The following is a 15,281-nucleotide window of genomic DNA, read 5'->3' as shown; positions in this document are numbered from 1 at the left end:
AAAGAAAAAAGTCACTGCTCTTTTCTTTAGCACAATGCAAGTGAATAAACAGATGGCTTAACATCTTAAAGCTTATTAGTTGTTTCATATTAATCATCTTGACTCAAGGTTGCTATTCTCCAATAATGCTAAAAGAAAAATAAATAACTTTAGATAACTGGCTTTTTTTTTTTTTTTTTTTTTGAGAGAGAGAGAGACAGAGATGAATTCTTGACATAAGGGTCTAGTTACTGTGGGGTGTTGTAGAATCTCTTTCTCTGAAGATTGCTAAAAGTTGATGACAGTTTAAGTAGAGCTCTGCCTGGAGCCATAGGAACTAATTGGATGACCCTTCTACTGATCAGTTTCCACTGTGAAGAGTGCTACAGGAAGTCTCCCTGGAGATGGCTCATAGCAACTAGGACAAAAACAGTCTCTCGTCCAGAAGCTTCAATAATCAAATGTCATGAAATGCAGTCCGAAGAATAGCTTGTTATTTATCACTAATATTTGAAGGATCTAGAACTTTTTACATTTTATATAACCTCATTATTTTTATATCCCATATCAGGTTACCATTAGAATTGTGCCTATCCCGGTTCTCAGGTGGATATATATCTGTCAACTACTCACGGAGTGACCACAGGGTGTTTAACATGACATTAGATGTCTGGAATTAGTTGCTCCTTCAGGATTGATCCATTAGTAGGGCAGATAAAACCAGTGAGAATGAACTCTCTCCTGACATACAGGCAAAATGAGTACATGCAGAGAAGTACAATCACAGGGGTGGTGACCATACACGTTTATAAGTACCATGAACAATGGGAAATATTTGTAGAAAAGTAAGGAAGAAGAGGCATGGAAGCTGCACAGAGAGAAAATTATATGTTTGTTGGATAGAAGGATAATTTATAAGAAGCTCTTGAAAAGGCTTAGAAGATATGTTCAAGAGAGGGAGGGAAGATTTTGCAAGACGATGGATGAGATTAGTGGGAATAGAAGGTGCAGGTTTGGTTTATTTGTATTCAGGAAATATATTGATCCTTTGGGATGTCTGTCTGGGCTACTTCAACATGTGCATACAATTTACTTAGTAAGGTTACAGCCTTTGCTCTCAGGAGAACTGTTCCACTCGACACTGCCTATACCAGAGTGTCTGTGTTGGCATAAGGTCAGATTCAGAATAGCCCCAAACCTAAGTTGATCACTTAATTCAGCTATATTCTATGTGACTTCAGGTAAATTTACTTCAGTTTTCCAGGCTTCATTCTCCTAATCTATAGCATGGAAGTGTTGGATCAGAGAGAGGTCCTCAACAGAAGCAGCCCCAAGGGACTTTTAAAAACTTGTAAATATTCAACTTTAGTGTAACAATGTTTGCATGCATGCATGCTAAATTGCTTCAGTTGTGTCCAACTCTTTGCGACTATATGGACTGTAGCCCACCAGGCTCCTCTGCCCATGAGATTCTCCAAGCAAGAATAGGAGTGGGTTTCCTTTTCCTTATCCAAGGGACCTTCTCAACCCAGGGATCAAACTTGTGTCTCTTAGGTCTCCTGCATTGGCAAGCAGGTACCATACCACGAGTGCCACCTGGGAAGCCCAACCATCCTTGAAGGGACTACAATCATCCAGGGAGTGAAAGCCAGGAATGATAACGCCTGGCAATGCACAGGACATGGCAGATGAAGGGAAAAGAAGTACCCATCGTGTAGGACTTTGGAGAGGAAAATTTCAAAGGGGGACACCTGTTTGCAATTATCTAACCCTATCATCTAATTCCATTTAGTTATGAACACAAGATATTTTGGGCTAAGATTTAATTGTCATAAAACTTTCCAGCAAAGCAGAAACCACATAATGAAAAATTGCACTCTCTTTTGTTTTGAATTTTACTAAAACTTATTCCTCATTATAGAAAATCACCAACACACACTTATAACATTGCATGTATAGCTCTGTATTCACTGTGCCCCTCTGAGTAGGTGCAAGATGAAATGAGTTTGCAATGTCTTCTGTTACAGAGACATATGAGTATTTATTCACATGTGGACATACACAGGTCTATTACACATCACTGTTATCTCTTCTTTATATTACTTCATAATGTTAACTTTTTAAAATGATCATTATACACAGGTGATATTTTCTGTGAATTTTATTTCACAGAATTTTTATAATAAACTATTTGGTATAAAAGGGAGCTTTGAATCTAATAGAGTTGAGAACCAGTGGACTGGACAATCTCAAATATCTTTAAGCTCTTAAATCCATGGGTTTGTAAGTTTTGCTTTGATTTGCAACAAAGGAGAAACTCTTAAATGATTTTCACTAGTGATATTCCACTCAATGTCTAAATTCTAGAGTGACTGAAGCGGACTTTCTATTTATTTTACAATCTTTCCACTTTGTTCACCTGAGAAGGGAGATGGACAGATAATTAGGAGATCAACACAAATTGAAAATTCACTCTAGCAGGTACTGATAAGAACGCTTAAGAAATGAGAAAGTATGTTTTCCTAATGACATCATTTAGACAGAAACTTCATTCACAAACAGTAAATTTCATTTTCTTTAAAGAAGGCAGAACTGTACTGTGTTAAGTAGTTCATTTTTTCCCTGTTTTACTAACATTCTGTTCAAGATGAGAAGAGGAAATAGGACACAGAAGCATACTGCTCTTCAGAGCACATGCCATATTTCATCATTTTCACTACTTTGAAATCTGGATAATTCCCCCTCCTTTGCTTTCTGTACACACGTGCAACCACACCAATCACTAAAGTAATTAAGTCAGGCAAGCCCGTACCACCTCTATGGGAAGGATGTTGAACGGTTTTCTAAATAGGATGCATACAAATATTTTAGTAGTGTAATCAATAAGCTCCATTCTATAGGGCTTTCTAATTTGCACATGTCACTCCTTGAGAGTAAAGCACAATAGAAGTGGACGTTTTGCAGTCAGATGCCTTAATTTTTGTTTCATATTTCACCTCTGAAACATGATCATCTACTAAAACAAAACCTATGGGGCAGAAAGGCATGTTCCCATTTTGCCAATCAAGCAGAAGCATGAATGTTTGCCAGGATATCTGGCAGTTCTGTTCAGACTGGGCATTTCTCATCCTTCTATTGATGTGACCTTCAAATGATGGAATTGGATCAAGAATAACACACTGTGATGGAACTTGTAAAAGTAATGGAGCTGGTGACAAATGCACCCAGGATGACGGCAAAACTTAAACACACAGTAGGTACTGTGGCAGTGAGATTAGGAGCTAATGTTTTCACTGTAGACGTTTCCCTCTTATTCATGTTTAAGTCACAAAATTCTTTGACATCTAGTCCCAAGTGATAAGAAAGAAGTATAATTGCTCCAATGGAGCCACTATAATTGGTCTAATGGAGCCACTATAATTGAAAGAAAGGTAGAACAGCCTAATAATGCTCATGCATGCCATACTGACAGATTAATTTATTCATTCATTCAAACATATTTATGGACTCTCTACACAAAATACTATTAGTTGCTAAGGTAGATACAAGAGAGTCTAAAGCTTTATTTATGCTCAAAAGTGCTACTGGTTGAGTTTAGGAGCTAAAATCATTTGGAGGAATGTTTGCTTCATGTTCTGTTTCATACCACACATTAGTTCATTGAAGAGGGAAAGATAACTTGTCTTTGGAACGACTGCAGGAGGCTTCTTGGAAGAGGTACCATTGCAACTAGACCATGAGAGAGGAGTTATGATTCTAGCACAAGGCATTCCAGTCAGATAGAGCAGTGTAAAAGTAAGAACTCCAAAATGCTCTCTGCAGAACAAGGTAGAGTTATAGTCGACTCGGGTAAAGCTGTATTAGAAAAAAAGACCAGAAGTTAAGTTGATGACAATGCAAAGATGGATAATGAAAGGATAACACATTTGGGTTACATTTAGTAGATAACTAAAAACCAATAAAGCAATGTGCTCAAAGAACATTTTTAAAAAGATGAATTAGCATGGCAAATATGACATTTCCATTCTTCAGCCTGTGCTCTGAGATTGATAACTTTTAATAATTCTGTGTTATTTTCTCACATCCTAATCATTCCCCAGTCTTGGGTAAACCCAACTTCCCTTTCTCTCTGTTCCCAGTCCCTGCATAAGGGATATTGTTGCTTTGGAAAGGAGTCTATTATTCCCTGAAAGCTCAAGCTGCTCAAAGAATATTCTGAGCAAAACTTAACACCTGATGCCACCTTGGCACTCACAGGTGATTGGACCATGCACAAGTTCATGGGCTTCACTGGGACCCCTCTGAGTGGCCAGCACTAAGAGCTCTGCCTCACAGGGTCCAAACAGACCAGGTGGACCAATGAAGTTCTCTTTTCAACTGGTTTCAAAAGGAGACTCATAGATAATGGACAGCAGAGAGCAGAGAAGCCGGGAAAGAGAGAAGGAGTTGGCAGCAGTAAGGAAGGAGCAGAATATCTAAATAAGTAGAAATCATGTGGCAAAGAGAGGAGAGAGAAATAGGAGGAGTAGCAGGGGCAGAGTGTGAAAATAATCGTTAACATAATCAACTTGTAAGGCTTCAATGTAGCCCTTGGTTGTCACGTGGGGGCCTGGATTTTGAGAGGGCCCCCTTCCCACCACTGAAATTTACAAGGTGACCCCTTGGGCCTGAACTGTTTGTACAAATATTATAGTTTACACTAAACACCTGCTTTCCTCCTGGGAGTCTGGAACCTTGGTATGTGCCAGGTAGTATCTGCCTAACGCAACTCCTCTAATAAAAGTCATGGTGCTAAGTCTCTCCAAGCTTCCTTGAAGACAGGGTTCCATACATGATGTTGGAACTCATTGCTGGGAACATCTGGTGTATCCTAAGTGACTACCCTGGGACAGGACCCCTGGAAGCTTGTGCCTGGTTTCCTTTACACCTAACTCTGTAGTTTGCCTTTGCTGAGTTTGCACTGTACTTTATGATGATAAAGTTTGCATTTTTTATCATCATAAATTATGGCTATGGGTATGATTTGAGCAGTCTTGTGAGTGCCATTGAAACACAGAACTGGGGGTGGTCTGGGGGACCCTGATACACAGAGCTGTTATAATAAGTTATAAGATGCTATAGGAAATTATAAGTTATAGATAAGTTATAAGATGAATAGGAAAGCCTATTCATTTGTATGTATCTGTAGCTGAGGAATAAAGCATAATAAAAACAGATCTGGATGCCAATGACTGGTGCTTGGTCCTGGGTGGTAACAAAGTATTTCTTGAGATTTCAGTATCCTGAATAATTCTGAATGAGTTTCAGTTTTATTGTGGACATCAGGAAGATCCCCACGTTCCTTTATTTACAAAGCCCCAGTTACTTAAGGTTTATCAAACAAGGCTCTAATTCTTTCCTAAAAGAGCTGAATAATACCAAAGCAAATCATATAACCAGATAAAATGATTAAGTGACCAATGGATGGTTTCCAACCTCAACTTGGGGATGCCTCATGATGCTGTTTGATTTTTTGTCCTTATTCACCAACCTTGTGTTTTTTCATGAAATGTTTTCTAACTTCAAGCTTCAACCCCACTCCTATGATTCTTTGCTGAGCAACTTGATCTCTGAAGAAAATGAAATCCATTGAAGGAGTGACTTCTACCTTCAAACCTACCTGCAGGGACCCTTTTCTTTCTCACCTCTAGTTCCAGAGGAACAACTGTTTCTCCCTGTATACTGGAAATCAGAAATCTAATCTCTACCCCATCTCTATCTTTCTCTTTTGTCCATGTCCCAATTCTCTGCATTATCCCCTCATCCATAATATCATTCATATCTGTTCGCCACATCATCTTTCTTCTCTGTATACACAAAATTCAAGGTTCTTTCATATTAAAATAACAATACAAACAGAAAGAAAAATGCTTCCTGTAACACAGCTATCACTGCATAAATTGTGAAAGATGGTTCCTGCTTACTCTTAACTTACTAAAACCATATTCACTTCTTTATTTCCATCCTACAGCTTCATTCAAACATCTATTCACTAAAAAATTCACTGTCTTCTATCAGTCTTTCCAGTCAAGCTAGTACAGCCTGCACTGACCACTTTAATTTTTGAAATTTTCTTCTCCCACTTATTCTCAAACTTCATGTTTTCCTGCATTTTCTGTGCTGTCTCTCATGTCCTCAGTAACTTGCTCTGCATCTTCAACTTGCCTGGCTATCACCTGTCTCCTTTTGGCCCTTCCCTGTGCTCTCCATTTCCTCCAAAAGTTCCTATACCCCCTCCTCTGATGACTCTCAGACCTGAATCTCTCCACCTCACCTTCCCTCTCATGGGCCAGATCCATCCTCCCAATGACTCCCTGAGTGTTTCCACTGTGATGAAAACTTTAAGACAATACGCCTACAATTTGATCCAGTATCTTGTTCCTGAGATGTGTTCCTACTCCTTTATTTTTGATCTGATTGATGACATAAAGTCTACATTCTTTGAAACCAGTAGATTAGAATATACATTCTCAACCTCTTTCTCTCCTTCATACAGTCAATTATTCCTTAAATACTATCAGCACACTTGCTCCAATCCTCCAAAGCTCTCTCTCACCCTGCCACTTCTTCCCATCATTTCCCAAACAGTTGTTCATCTAGGAAATGGCAAGAGCTTTCCTGACTACTCCCCACCAAAACCCACCCTCCACAAAGTCATCAGAGTCAGCATCCTAAAAGAGATATCATGAGCTTGGGCTTTTCAACCAGACTATCCAGATTTGAATCCTGACTCTGCCACCATCTTGCTATGTAGTCTTGGGCAAATAATGTGCCTCCTCTATGCCTACCTTCATTGGTAGAGTAAAATGCTGATAATAGCGAAGACCATTAAATGAGCTAATACATGTGAAACGACTAAAATGTATCTGGCATTTAGTAAGTGATCAACTAATGTTATTTTATAATCATATATCATAGTATTTCTTTATCTGAAAAAATATTATATCTCTCTTGATACCAAATGAGAAACAGTATTTCCTGCCATATCAAAAACTAAGGATGTCATGGTCATCAGTGATTCCAGCCCTCCAGGATGCTCAGGAAGGAGAAGGGCACTGTGGGACCTGGCAGCCACCAGGCTGCAGCCCCTCCCTATGGGGAGCCTTGAGGAACTCAGGGTGTGAAAATGCAAATTACTGACTCCAGAGAGCTGAGATGCATATGAAAGGAATGATTTCAGTGAACCCAAGCTCTTGTTTCTTCCCATTCATAGGAAAGCATTAAACTCCTTAACTTGGGATATCTGATTTCCTTTCATTATCAATAAGTTCTTGATGTTCAGACTGCTGCTGTTGCTGCTGCTGCGGCTAAGTCGCTTCAGTCGTGGCCGACTCTGTGCGACCCCAGAGACGGCAGCCCACGAGGCCCTCCCTGTTTCTGGGATTCTCCAGGCGAGAACACTGGAGTGGGTTGCCATTTCCTTGTCCAATGCATGAAAGTGAAAAGTGAAAGTGAAGTCGCTCAGTCGTGTCCAACTCTTCGCGACCCCATGGACTGCAGCCTACCAGGCTCCTCTGTCCATGGGATTTTCCAGGCAAGAGTACTGGAGTGGGGTGCCAGACTACCTGCCCTTTTTTTTCACAATTTCTATATAACTTGGCTCTTCTCCCTTTCCCCCTCAGAGCTGTTCTCTCAAGCTACTAAAGATGCTGTCTCCCGGGCTTAAGTCCTAAAAATTTTTGCCAAAGAAAACATAACTCTCAATTTTTAGGTTGTGACTAATTTTTTAATCGACACAAATAAATATGCAAAATTTCAGTGAAGCAACCATCCCTAGAAGAGTAACTTCTAGGGAGTAACTGGCTCCTTATCTGGTGTCTTAAAGTATATGATTTCTTTCATTATCATAGAATATACCACACCATATGCCATGTCACAAGTCTGCTGCAGAAAATTACTAGCTCAAGATTAGATATCAGTATTCCCAGAATGAGTGAATGAGTGTGTGAACACTCTGCCGCAGGCCATTTTATCACAGTCCAAATTAAGTATTGTTATGTTTTCCAAAGCATTTGTGATAAATGAAATTAGCAAAGGATATACAGGATTAAAAAAAACAAATAGCAAGTCCACGTGATAAAAATGCCTGTGAGTATTTAAAATGAATATATGGACCATCTCTAAATATTCTGGAATTTACACTGTTAATTAAGGAAGGTTCTAAAACTGTTGTGAGTACAACTGAACTGCTAATATAAATAAATACTTATTGAGTACTTACTCTGTGAAAGGTGACACACTATATTTTTCTCACAGTACTAAACATATAATTGGATGAAAAATGAGGAATAAACAGATTCTAATAGAAAGCAAACTGTAAGTGATATAGGGCTTCTATGGTGGCTCGGCTGGTAAAGAATCCACCTGTAAGGCAGTAAACCCAAGTTCAACCCCTGGGTCAGGAAGATCCCTTGGAAAAGGAAATGGCAACACACTCCAGTATTCTTGCCTGGAAAATCCCATGGACAGAGGAGACTGGTGGGTTACAGTTCAGGGGGTTGCAAAAAGTCAGACACGACTTAGCAACTAAACCACCAACCACTGCAAGTGATATAATCAATGTCTTGAGAATGTCCTCACACTTAGACAATGGAAGGGAATATTAATACTGAAGAAGGACATCAGCAGGTCGTGTTTCATGAAAGAGCTTGAAGTTTTCTGGAGGCTTGAAGGGTGAGTAGGATTTGAACAGAGGCAGAAGGTTAGGGAAATGTTACTCCAGACAGAAGAAACAGTGAATTATTAGTTTAATATTGATTTCCATGGTTACACCCTATCTGTGGTCTGATTACACAGTGAAACCATGCAGGACTCTGTGGGGCTCCACGACACAAAAATCTTTCTGCGTCTCTCATTTCTTGACTACAAGAAACAGGCTTCATTCAGCACCTATGACCCACCCCTGAGTTCCAAAGAACAAATTCAAGCAGTTTTGAATCAGGGAAGGGAAGGGATGCAAAGAAACAATACAGCAGCCTTGGGGCAGGGTCCTAATTCCCCTTCAAGGGATACACAGAATCTTTGAGCGGTTTTGCAGACACTGACACCCCCAGCAGGTGGGGAAAGTTAACTGTCTATTGCCCACCAGCACAGAGATCCCTGACTGGTTGAAACCAGATTGACGATGCTGACTTCCTCTTATCTCACCACCAACCCATCAGAAATGCTGATCACACCCTCTTTGAACCATTACTATAAAACTCCTCACTACCTGCTCCAGGTTAGGACACACAGTTTTGAGGGCATTAGCCCACTGTGGCCCTGTTTGCCTGGCAAAGCAATAAAGCTATTCATTTCTACTTCACCCAAGACTCTGTCTCCAAAATTTAACCGTGTGGGGGTACAGAGGCTGGATTTAGTCTTGGTATTAGTAGGAGAGCAGGCTTCTTGGGAAGAGCCAAGAGAGAGAGTAGAAGCAATGCCAGATGTGTGGTCACACCAGGGACATCAACCTGGGACCAAGTGAGAAATACTATGATTTAGAAGGCATCGTGGCATGTGATTCACCTTGGAGCATCCATAATTGGTTATGGAAAGAAAATTCACTGCACATTATCTGTAATGACACTCCCTAAATGTGGGATGGGGGTGGGGCTGTAGATAGGCTAACAGAAAAACATATTTGAGATATTCTGGGGTTGTGCCTTAAAGCACTTGATTGGCAAAAGATAATTGCACTGAAGATGGAACAGGTTTTGATACTCAAGCATAGCACTCAAAATAACATCCCACTGACTGAAGGGAGGCAGGCATTCAAAACATCAACTCATAACACACACAAAATGCTTACAGCAACAGTGCTACCCTCCATGGGGTAGCTTCAGTCACTTGGTCTTGCAAATTTACAGTCAGTGCTTCCAAGCAGTAAGTTCATTAAAACCAGGAAACTGCTTGCTGCTGCTACTGCTAAGTCACTTCAGTCGTGTCCGACTCTATGCGACCCCATAGACGGTAGCCCACCAGGCTCCCCCGTCCCTGGGATTCTCCAGGCAAGAACACTGGAGTGGGTTGCCATTTCCTTCTCCAATGCATGAAAGTGAAAAGTGAAAGTGAAGTCGCTCAGTCGTGTCTGACTCTTAGCGACCCCATGGACTGCAGCCTACCAGGCTCCTCCATCCATGGGATTTTCCAGGCAAGAGTACTGGAGTGGGGTGCCATCGCAAACTGCTTAAGTAGTTTAAAGTGACAAACAGTTCTAAAAACAAATGTTTGAACTACATGGATTCCAAACAAATTTATCACAATCAGAACTGTTATGGCACACCTATAATGACTAGAAAATTAATTTATGACAATAACATGTCAAATTGTTTTTCTCGTTACTCTGCCACCGCTAAAAGAGAACGTACTTGTTTTTAAGGGTGTTCCATTTCCACTCATGCTCACTCCCGTTGGTTGTATCATTTTAAGAGCATGCTGAAATATTTCACCTACTTTGTCCTCTTTTCTTTTTTGTCCAAAAATGGCTATAGATGTGAATGTGGATTATTATATAATAAGGATGCTCTCATGTGTTTGAGGAACCCCAAACAGAGTCTAGTCTAACTGTGATGTGTTTTTTAAGTGGATACTGATATACAGATACATACACACTTGTCTTTCATTAAGGGCTGTTGGAGGTTTCCCTGATAGCTCAGTTGGTAGAGAATCCTCCTGCAATGCAGGAGACCCCAGTTTGATTCCTGGGTTGGAAAGATCCCCTGGAGAAGGGAAAGGCCACCCACTCTAGTATTCTGCTCTGGAGAATCCCATGGACTGTATAGGCCATGGGGTCGCAAAGAGTTGGACACGACTGAGCGACTTGCACTTTCACTTCCACTTCATGGGCTGTTTTGCCAGAAACAAAATTACATTTTATTCATACATTAAAATTGTGTTATTCCCATGGACATTTATCTTACAAAATAAACACACACACACACACACGTGAAGAGTGAAATAACTAAATGTTATAACCACACAGTCTCCACACCACTAAGGATCTTTGGTCCCCCTCCCCCACCAACCACACCTTTCAGAGGAGCCCAGCCTCCCCACCACTCTCTTCACTGATGATGAAGGAGCAAATACCGCCAACGAGATACAGGTTCAAGCAGCTTCTGGCACACAAATCATGAACAACACCAATCTCATGGAGAGCCGACAAGAGTATCTTGAATGCTGAGACTGACAGAAGCCTGGCATACATACAATCAGTCTGTTCAAGTCAGTACTTCCCGGCAAGTTTAGAAACACAATTATCTCTTAATGAACTCCAAATTGCTTCTAGAATTTAAGTACCATGTTTACCTCCTTCCAGGATCACCATTGGGAAGAAGAATATGTCCAAAGGAAAGGGTGGGAAATCATGAGGTTGGGATGATTCCCCTTTCCTTCCCCTCCTCAGAAATGTTTCCTGGGAATGGAAAGCTGGTCCAGTACCTGATGTTTTCTTCAAGCATCTCTTAATGGACAGCACCAAGCAGCAGCCACATTGTTGATTAGCACAACATCAATGTCCAATTGATTATACCCACAGCATATCAATATGTGACCATCAACATTAAACCTTACAGCAGTTTATGTAATATTTCAAGTGCTGAATTTTAATTGGGTGATGCACTGAATAAACAGCAACCTCAATGATTCATCTGGTTTATAGATTTTGTGTTTGTTTGAAATATTGTTCTAATTGGGTTCTAAATAGTTAAGTAAGAATGCATATTAATTATCACAGTATAATAATGTTCCTAAAATAGCATCTATTGTCCACATAAATATTAAAGTTTTTTTTTTTTTTATGATCAGCATGATTTCAGTGAAAACCAAGTAAATTAATGGTAATTGGCATGCAGATAAAAGAAGAAAATTGTTTTCTTACTATTCAAAGTTTCCTCACTTGAATTCATTTAGTATTTAATATGTAATACTAGTATTCATAATGCATTAGATCATTATTGAAAGGTTTTTAGGAGTCTGACTGTCATAAAATTTTAGAAGGTTACTTTCTTGACACTGTTCAGAAAACATACTTATGTACCAAATTTATAAAATCACCAATAAACTCTCAGCAAATATAAAGAATTTCATAGAAAAAAAAAGATTTCTCTTAGAATTGTTTTTATGTTTTACTTAAAGAAGCAAAAAATAAACAGTGGAAAATTTTAGCAATCTCAATTTTAGGAAAAAAATCACATTTACTTACGAGGAATCTAGAAGTCAAAAGGATGACATTCCATCACCAGCCTGCAAATTAACAAAACAGAACTTAAGACAGTATTACTTTACTCAGGGCACTTAATTGAAGAAGACAGTAAAAAGCATGATTATATTATTTCTGATTCAATTATATAAATGTATAACATTGGTCACAGCAAATAATAATGGTAGCAATAACGATATCACAATCCTTTTATCTAAAGATTTACCTGGGGTGCACCATAAACCTATCCCTTTTTTTAAAGTGCTATCCGTCCACACGCTAAGCAGGTCAGACTGTTCATTTCTGTACATGCATGCTAAGAAATCAACCAAAGGATTAATACAGTAATTGAGAATAAAACTGTGGAATCGTATTCTGAAGTGGCACCAACATGTATTCAGAAACTCAATTAAGCTCATAGGAAAAATGATTTATTAGGTCATTGAGGTTTTCCAACAAGTGTGCACAAATCGTTGCATCTAGATATGGATGCAAGCTAATCTACAGCCTCTGATGGAGCACTGTCGTCTGGGTTGCAGGGAGTCACTGAGGTGTTGCATTGATGTTAGCTCTGCCGTTTTGACACTCTACCTAGCTGCTGTAATTTTGCTTCAGTGCACTCAGAGCTGAGTCTGAAAGCCTCAGAGCATGGGTACAAAGAGTTATGTTAAGGCAGGATCAGAGGTGCAGGGAACCAGCAGCACCTACACTGATTTGCAGTCTCGAAACTGGTGTGAAAACAGCATGGTGGTCTTGACTGGATGGACACTCGCATGGCTAAGGGCAGGATGAGAGGTTGAGACAGACATACATCCAAATGCTGCTTCTTCTTGCTCTCATCACCACTTTTTTCTATACCATAATGGCTCAGCATAGAGTCATTTTATAATAAAAGATACAAATTCAATGGAAAGGTCTGTGTTTTTAACAGCAGATAATCTATCAGGATGTTGTGTGTCAGGCATTTACCAGGGCTTATATGTATAACATTAACAGCCTTAGGTCGACCTTCATATGTTATCAGAAGATTTAACAGTGGGTTTTGTTAAATTTCTTGTCTCTTTTATCTACGAAGGTAATGATACACAAAGCACAAACACAGATCTTTAATCTGGGAGGAGTCTGCAACAATAAGATGAGTTTTCAGCTTTTGAGCAAGCTGCATGTCAAGATACTTGGCAGAGTTAAGTGATACAATTGCAAAGTTAAATAACAGAAGGGAGAGGCATCAAGAGGCAAAGAAAAGATGGAAAATTTGTGTTTTCAGGTGAGATCTGGGAGGAGGAGGAGAGTCATCTGAGTGGGGAGACATAAAAACCCTCCACAGTTAACAGGAGCTGAAGAGAAATTGATTTAGAGAGAACAGAGGCATAATCATGGTGTTGAATAGCACATTCAGTAATGAGTCTGATTCTTGGAAACTGAGCTGAAGGAGGGGCCGATAACTCTGAGACTGACACACGCCATAATTTCCTCAGAAATGAGCCACTCCTTCAGCCCTCTCGAGACGAGTCTATGTGACACAGTCTCAGAAGTATGTTGAGGGGTAAAACTAAGGCAAGAGGGTGATTCAGAAGTTTGAGGGATACATAAAAGTGATGGAATTTTAAGAAAACCCTGGAAGCAGTGGACACATGCCACAAATCGGACTCAACAGCAACGTTCAGATGTATGCATGATACTGTCTCCTAGCTTTAGAGGAAGGCGCGTGGATGGAGCTCTGTATGTTGCAGAATGAAAGTGTCAGTTGCTCAGTCTCATCTGACTCTTAGATGACCCTCCAAAGACTAGTCCACCAGGCTCCTCTGTCTACAGAATTCTCCAGCCACGAATACTGGAGTGGGTAGCCATTCCCTTCTCCACGACATCTTCCTGATCCAGGGACTGAACCCAGGTCTCTTGCATTGCAGGCATTTTCTTTACCATCTAAGTCACCAGGGAAGCCCGGATGTATGTTGCAAAGATGTCAATTAAAAAGTCTCAGAGAGAGGGAGAAGATCAATGAAAGAACTTGAAAGTACAGCTCACTGGAAACTATTACAAAAATAAGGAAATGGTGTTGATTTAGTGACAACAGCCTATGTTCTAGTAAACTTTAGGTAGGAAGTGAATGTTTCCATGGAATCCCTTTTGATGCCTGAATCTTTGCTTTCACTCAAACATGACATGTTCTTAAACAGTGACACAGCAAAAGAGGCAGGTGACGAGGGCAGTGCTGTACACACCAAGGATGCTTTGTACAGTCCTGGCAGCTGGTGGGAGGTAGCACAGACATGAACCCAGGACTCTCAGCTGCATGCCAGGCCACAGCATCAGCCCCTCCACCATCCGTCCTTGGGTTTCCCATGCTCACAAAGTGTACTTCTGATCTCTCATCACACCACCTCTCAAAGCTGTTTTCTTTTAAGGCTTTCTCTTTTTATTTTTTTCACCCGTAGACTATTCTGTAGACTTTTCTACCAGTCTGCCTACGTAATTGATCTCTACAACCCTCTTTGGAATAAAACTTTGCTCTGCTCACTCTATTCTATACTTTTGTGTGCTACAAAGCTAGGTACCATTTCCAGATTTTGTTCATTCCTTCTCACTGACCCAAATCTTCTAACCGCTCCCCTCTCCACCATACACCCATACGCATATACACCTGTTCTTTGATCAGTTTGCTAAGTCATATAGCCATATATATGTATACACACATACATCCCTTGAGTCTAAAATATTCCAGAATTGCACTTTAAATTTATATTATTTTAGAATGAGGCACTTGGAAAGCAGCCAATCTAAGTTTGTATTTTGTTCCAGAACTACATTGCCTAACCTTTCAGAATGTAAGATTTGACTCAGTAGGAACGTTTGTGAAATACAGAAAAGAGCACAGTCTCTCCGGGGTCTGTTATTTGTCTCAATTGCTTATATTGTTTCCAGTTTTTAAAATTAACAGAACAGTGTCTGGTATCTGCCAAATAGAGCTCTGACAAACAGGAAGACGTGACTAAAAGAAGCTGGCGTGTGGGTTGAATATTCAATTCATCAGGGACAACTGGATTTCATGTAGACGGCAGGATGCTCTCATCAGCCTGAC

The 15,281-nt window shown here is 40.1% G+C and overlaps 1 protein-coding gene across 1 annotated transcript in view; it reads right to left on the bottom strand.

The window, feature by feature from the left end:
* The window catches only part of TENM3 (teneurin transmembrane protein 3), a 2,452,009-nt gene that overhangs the window by 1,651,390 nt on the left and 785,338 nt on the right, over positions 1–15,281 (bottom strand). Inside the window, exon 4 of the mRNA XM_086379882.1 lies at positions 12,203–12,243. The gene's annotated coding sequence lies outside the window, so the exon portion shown is untranslated. The remainder of the gene's footprint in view (positions 1–12,202; positions 12,244–15,281) is intronic.

The sequence above is a fragment of the Bos grunniens genome, chromosome 27 (genome assembly GCF_055505025.1).
Source record: "Bos grunniens cultivar Pamir isolate PY7600 chromosome 27, Bosgru_T2T1.0, whole genome shotgun sequence".
NCBI lineage: Eukaryota > Metazoa > Chordata > Mammalia > Artiodactyla > Bovidae > Bos > Bos grunniens.
Note: the sequence above shows the minus strand (reverse complement) of the source record. Positions and strands in the feature narration are given on the sequence as shown.